The 6,381-nt window shown below is 48.8% G+C and overlaps 1 long non-coding RNA gene across 1 annotated transcript; it reads right to left on the minus strand.

Annotated features, from left to right (window-relative positions):
- Positions 1-583: 583 nt before the first annotated feature.
- On the minus strand, positions 584-4,622 carry LOC123044542 (uncharacterized). Its single transcript, XR_006420167.1, has 2 exons — positions 1,847-4,622; positions 584-1,384 (listed from the first exon to the last, which is right to left on the minus strand). It is a non-coding gene; the product is annotated as an uncharacterized lncRNA (long non-coding RNA).
- Positions 4,623-6,381: the final 1,759 nt, after the last annotated feature.

Genomic DNA, 6,381 nt, shown 5'->3' on the forward strand with positions numbered 1-6,381 from the left:
TGCATGGGGTTCCTTTTTGCTTGAACTTTTACAATTTGAATTTCTTCATTTCTTTTATTCCGAACGGACCATCATTTTTAACTTGTACTGATCAATATTTTTAATTAAACCATTTTTCCTTTGTAGAACGGACCACCGTTTTTGTTTGTACGGATCAGTTGTAGAACTTGGATGTCAACGTCATAGAGTTACACTTTGAACGGATCAAGTTACACTTTGAACGGATCACCTTCTTCCATCTGGACTGACCACAAAACTTGCATCAGGAAACTCACAAAACAAGGACGATTACAACGAGATCGACGAGAATGTATGAACCATACCATTTTTAGCTCAATAAATACTATACACAGAACAAGCAGAACTTATTAAACAAGATGTTTTTGAAGTTTCTCACATTAACACTTTTTATAATACAAAACTGAATGGTTCACTTTTACCTCCTCTCTTTTAAAGTATTACAAACTGATGAACTAAAATAAAATGGTGAGCACAGTGCATTTTTGTACCACAGTTGGTAATAGGGGCACAATCCATGTGAATTGTACAAAAGGTAAGTAACACTAAAAATGGATTGTTGGTGTTTTTATAGAGTTTGTAGTACCATCACAATCAAAGTTGGTACTGACATAAGCTCTGGTCGTGCTCCGGCCAGAAAAAGATACATAACTACACTACGGCCAAAGTATTACAAACTGACAAACATAATCAGCCACCTCGCTAGAACAGAGCATCTCAGACACCTCTACTCCTGTTGCTTTTCCTTGTGCAAGAGGCTGTTGACGGAGCACGCAATGATGCAGGTGGCCATGGTAGCGACACGGGCAGTGTGACGCAGGTCTCCGAACTGATGGTCGCCATGAACTCGGCCACCCTGAAGCCACGGAGTTGGACCGAGCATGGCGCTGAAGTTGAGTAGAACATTTAGGAATTAGGATAATTAGGAAACAACAAACAAGTGAAGAAACCGTGAAGTGAAATGAGTTATAGAAGACAGTATGCATATTTCTCACTAAAGCAAACTTCTGTACGTGCATACAACTCTTTTTTAACTTGGACGACACCTAGTGCTCAACTTGGACGATGACCAGTGCTCAACTCGAACGGAGGAGGTTGTTGTTGCTTTTTAACCATGAATGCTTCTAAAGACACTGAGAGTTCATCTCAAGCTGGGCCAAGAAGCAATGCATACATCTTATTTTTATTCTGCAAGAACGAAACACTCCAACAATTAACAACTTAACTATCAGTACATGCAAAACAATTTCAGTTTTGAGAACAAACTTCCATTGATGTGTTAAACTCTAAAATCTGTATAGAGGACAGGATGGGTCTGGGGTACTTAGAAAATCTTGGCACGCTTTTACCATGAGGCACCTTCTCCCTGATGTTGAATAGAAGAATGTAGGTAAAGAAACAATTCAATTTTTTTTTCTAAAATAAGAATTGAACTGAACAAAAATTAGATATTGAGCTAAACTAAAACAAGAAACTAGACTAAATTAAAATAAGAAATGAAACTTAACTAGAATTTGAAATTGAACTGAAATAAAATAAGAGCTTTTCTTGCATATCCCGACTTAAACTTTTCTCCTAGTGATTTTTTTGTTGATATTTTTGTGTTCTTTATTTTCTACGTTCTTGCCTCTGAAATTTCTCGTAGTGCAAAATTTGTATGCCATGATTAAAACAGAGAGGTATACGTGAACTTTGTAGCATTGGAGATCTGAACTTATGTGCTTATCACATTTGAGCTTCAATAACCTTTTTCGTAGATCCAAAACAAAAAAACAGAAAATACAACCACATGGACCAACACATTTGGAGGGAGAAACTATAGACGTACATCATGGGGTAGCAAATAATATGAACTCCAGGCACAACATTTTTTTAACTTCTTTTTGTATCTCGCAAACTGAAAATAAGAAGAAAGCAAATTAGAACACAAAGTAAGAAGAAAGCAGAGCACCAGTGCTTGTGCGGCATGATCCGTCAACCCTGTTGCATCCTAGTTCCAGTCAGCATGATCTAGCACCTCCTGGATCAAGCTGCAGTAGTGCAACACAACGCATCAGAGAGATAAAAAGGTGAGTAGCAGCATGTACAGGAAGGGGAGAAACCAACTATAACACACGAGCATCCACGGGCAGAGAGAGATGCACCAACGGCTGGACATGCACGTTGTCAGTGGAGGGATGGTAGCCTGCTTTGTCGGGCAAAGACGCTGGCCCTCACCGTCAGGCACCGGAGATGTGGCGCGGCAGTGCTCGGGTGTCCCGGAGCAACGCGACGCGGGTTGGCGGGCTAGGCGTCGGGGTGGCGACCGCGACGACTGTACTAGCAGACTGAATAAGAAGTTCAGAACTGGGAGCAAAGACCGTTGGAAACATGTTTACAATTTTACATTATATGATAAAAAACAAACTTAAAGTACCATGCTAAAAATTCAAAATCTACAGAGTTGGGTGCCTATAACTGAACCGACAACCCATTTTTCTTGCAACGGAGTACCACAATAGTAACTCGTGGCCTGACTGTAATCAAATACTAGAACCCATGGACTACGCATAACCACAAGCACTTGTTTGTGCTATATGAAGAAGATGAAACACAAAGGAAATCAGACTCATCACAGGGAAGTAGATGAACCGAAAAGCATACAAAATATGAACTTGTGCATCTTGTTTTTTGCTGCAACCTACAAAACAGGAACAAATATGAGAGAGGAGGTTTTAGCAAGCAGAACTTACCGGGGTCTAGCATTCAAACTTTTAAATGTTCGTGCTACCGAAAAGAGAGAATAGGAGCATGCCTGGACCAGATCAGCGGCTTCCTCTCATACGCCACAAGGGAAACACATACACACACGAACTGACCAGAATACACAACACGTCAGGCTAGATATATAAACTAATTACTTGTCTTCTTGACAATGAACTGATAAGAATACACAACATGGCCGGCTAGCCACGAGCTTCTTGAAGAACTCCCCTAATGCAGGTTTTTGGTTTTTTGTGGTCTTTCAGTGTTCACGTTCTTTTCTGAACTCCCTGTCTTCTTGACTACGAACTTACTATGTAGAAGGATGCTCGCGTGCTTTTCTTAACCATAGAGGTAGCTTCAGAAAGTTAATTTGGTGGTGCACAAGACCAACTCCAATGGTGACTGAATGCAAAATAAATTGGTTCTTTCTTGCACCCATCTCCTAGCAAAGGAACATCACACTCCTATGGTAGTAATACATGAACTCCCCGAGGACACAAATTCTTAGATTAGCACCTAAAGTACAGATCACACATGAAAATTGCTCTAAGTGGAGAAATGATCACACACGAAAAATGATAATTGCAAGGAAACCTTTATCTATAAAAAGCTCTCTGAATACCTTATTGAACTATCTGTATTGAACTTGCAAACGTTCATTTTTGCACTTATCCAAAATGTTTGAAAGGATCAGGTTGTTTGACATTTTTTGAACACACCTTTTCATCTCACTGTATGGTATTCATGTGTGCTATCCTCTCATAGGTATTTACACAAACAGGTGGTGTGCTATGAAGATCAATGGTACTGTGAGAGAGTGAAATCAGAACTGAAGCTCGTTACAAATTCTTGACAAAAAGGAGCAGCAGATAACCATTAGTACATTACTCACAACAAACAAAACTCGCCCCATACATAGCAATTTCATAAATCTGCACGCACCTTGGGGATTCCACTAGACCTAGTCACTGAATCAACTATGACAGATTGCTCTGAACCTTGCGAGTTGTGTTCTCTATTCTTGGCATGAGTGGTTGGAGCAGTAGCAGAATTCGGTGCCAGCTGATGGATGCAAGTCTTGCGGTTCGAAGAGCCACTATGTGCCACTGCAGTACTCTGCGACGACCATACCAACAACACGGCCGAGTACGCCACACTAACGACCCCTGCCCGAGGTGCTTCCCCATGGACAAGGAGCCGACAAAGAGAATTGCAACCATGGCAAAGTTCAATCCTGCTTGAGAGAACAGGTCAACTGCAATACATAGAGCAGATCGCCAAGCCGGCCGTCAGCGCTTGCCCATGTCATCCAGCAGCTCATTTCTTGCACGCATCTGCCCCATATCGCATCGCCGGAGTGGGAAGATGCATAGGTCCAGCCATACAGAGAGGGAGAGCTCCAACAACGTCCCATGGAGGGACCTGAGAGGAGGGTGACAGGGTGTATGGAGTCGGCACGGGGGAGTTCTCTGGTGGGAATCAGGAGGAAGGCGGCTGGGCGCGAGGAGGAAGGCTACCGGAGCGGGGGAGGAAGGCGACCGGAGCAGGGGAGGAAGGTGGCCGACGCGGGGGAGGGACGCGGTCGGCGTGGGAGAGGCAGGCGGCCGGCGCACGGGGGTGGGAGGTGGCCGGCGCGGAGGAGGGTGGCGGCCGGCGCACGGGGGTGGGAGGCGGCCGGCGCGGGGGAGGGTGGCCGCCGGCGCACGGAGGTGGGAGGCGGCCGGCGCGGGGGAGGGTGGTCGCCGGTCACGGAGGTGGGAGGCGACCGGCGCGGGAGAGGGTGGCGGCCGGCGCGGTTGGGCAGAGGGGCGGCGGCTGGGCGGAGGGGCCGGCAGCGCGCTGGGCCATAGGGAACAACGGCGCGTGCGCTGGGCTCTTTTCTATATTATATATATATATATATATATATATATATATATATATATATATATATATGACAACACTATTCTAATAGGTTAGCCACCACCATAGGGAGGGGATCCGATCCAATCCGATCCGACCAAGCCGATCCATAACACGTTTCCTCACCGGAGCAGACCTTGCGAGGTTGTTCTTCCTCTGTACTAGTTCATCCTCAGCCCCTCGTGAGGCCAATTCACCAAAAAGTAGGAGTAGGGTTTTACACCGCAAGGTGGCCCGAACCTGGGTAAACTGCTGAGTCCATCTTCTTCCTTGTTCATCGAGCTAGGCCGTGGGGGTGACGAACTGGTTGGCTTGAGAGGTTGAGGTCTTCGCACACGCCCAGAGTTCGAACCTTCCTTGGGATCTGCAGAGCCCTGAATCCGACATTTGGCGCGCCAGGAAGGGGCGTGTGGAAGCTTCTCTTCCACCGTTCACTCTGCCACCATTCCGTCGTCCCTATGGCCGACGCTCGCCGTGTCCGTGCCGAGCGTCGGGCCGCTTGTGTCGCCCAGACGGCGCCTGCGGGCAACCGCGTTCCTCGACGCTCTGCCTCCTCGGTGGCTAATGCCGCCATCGACCCTGCTGCCAGGGAGTAGCAAGATTTGTCATTGCCGCCCTTCGTTCGTCGCGACGGCCACATGACAACTCCATCGCCAACTCCGGCCACGACGTCATCCTCCCACGCTCGGCCAACGATGGCGCGTGAGCTCCTGCACTACCGCCTGGCCAACGACCTCTACGAGGATTGGCTTGGCCGCATCGCTAAGCCCGTCAGCGCCGCTGGAGAGGCCCCCGCTCCGTCTCGCTCGCTACCTCTCCCGCCGTCTCAGGCAGGCAATGTGGCCCATGGCGCACCTCCTCCTCCTCCTCGACACGACGCTGTCCCCGAGCCCAGGCTCGAGGCACCTGAGCATGACCCACCACGCAGGGCGCCAGCGCGCGATGAAGAAAGCTGCTAGGTGTGCAGCGGCCCCAAGGAGAGGCACATGCGCTTTCGGCACCGCCCCGTCGAGACCGCGTGGCGCCGGAGGCAGTGGCGTGTGCGTGGCAAGACCAGGCTCCTACCCTGCGGCTGGCCCCCGTGAGTGCGGCAGGTTGCCGTGCTTTCACTCTAGAGCTGCGCCGCGACGTTTGGCCCAGCAAGTTCAAGCCGGATCTGCCCTCGCGCTAGGATGGCACTCCTGACCCTGGTGAGTTCCTCCAGCTCTACGAGCTGAGCATCGAGGCGGCGAACGACAACGACAGAGTCATGCCAACTGGTTTCCAATGGCTCTCAAGGATGGCGCACGCTCGTGGCTCCTGAACCTTTCGGTGGGGTCGATCTCCTCCTGGGATGAGCTCCGCGAGCGCTTCATCACCAACTTCCATGGCACTCGCGACTGCGCTCCCACAGTAGGTGACCTGCGACGCATCAAGCAACAGTCGGGCGAAACCTTGCACAAATACATAATGTGCTTCACCAACGTTCGCCCCAAGATCCCGAAGGTGTCAGGCGAGGCAATCATATCGGCAATCTCTCATGGCATCCAGGACGTCAAGATGAAAGAGGAGCTCGCCATCCATGAGGACTTGTGTTCGACTCTGGAGATGTTCAACATGGCAGCCAGGTCGCGAGGGCAAAGGAAGGTCGCCTCTCCCTCCTCGAACCTCCGGAGGTCGATCCTGAAGACAAGAAGGCCAAGGCTAAGGACATGAAACACAAGGGCCCTTCCGTGC

This window comes from Triticum aestivum, chromosome 2B (genome assembly GCF_018294505.1).
Source record: "Triticum aestivum cultivar Chinese Spring chromosome 2B, IWGSC CS RefSeq v2.1, whole genome shotgun sequence".
Taxonomy (NCBI): Eukaryota; Viridiplantae; Streptophyta; class Magnoliopsida; order Poales; family Poaceae; genus Triticum; species Triticum aestivum.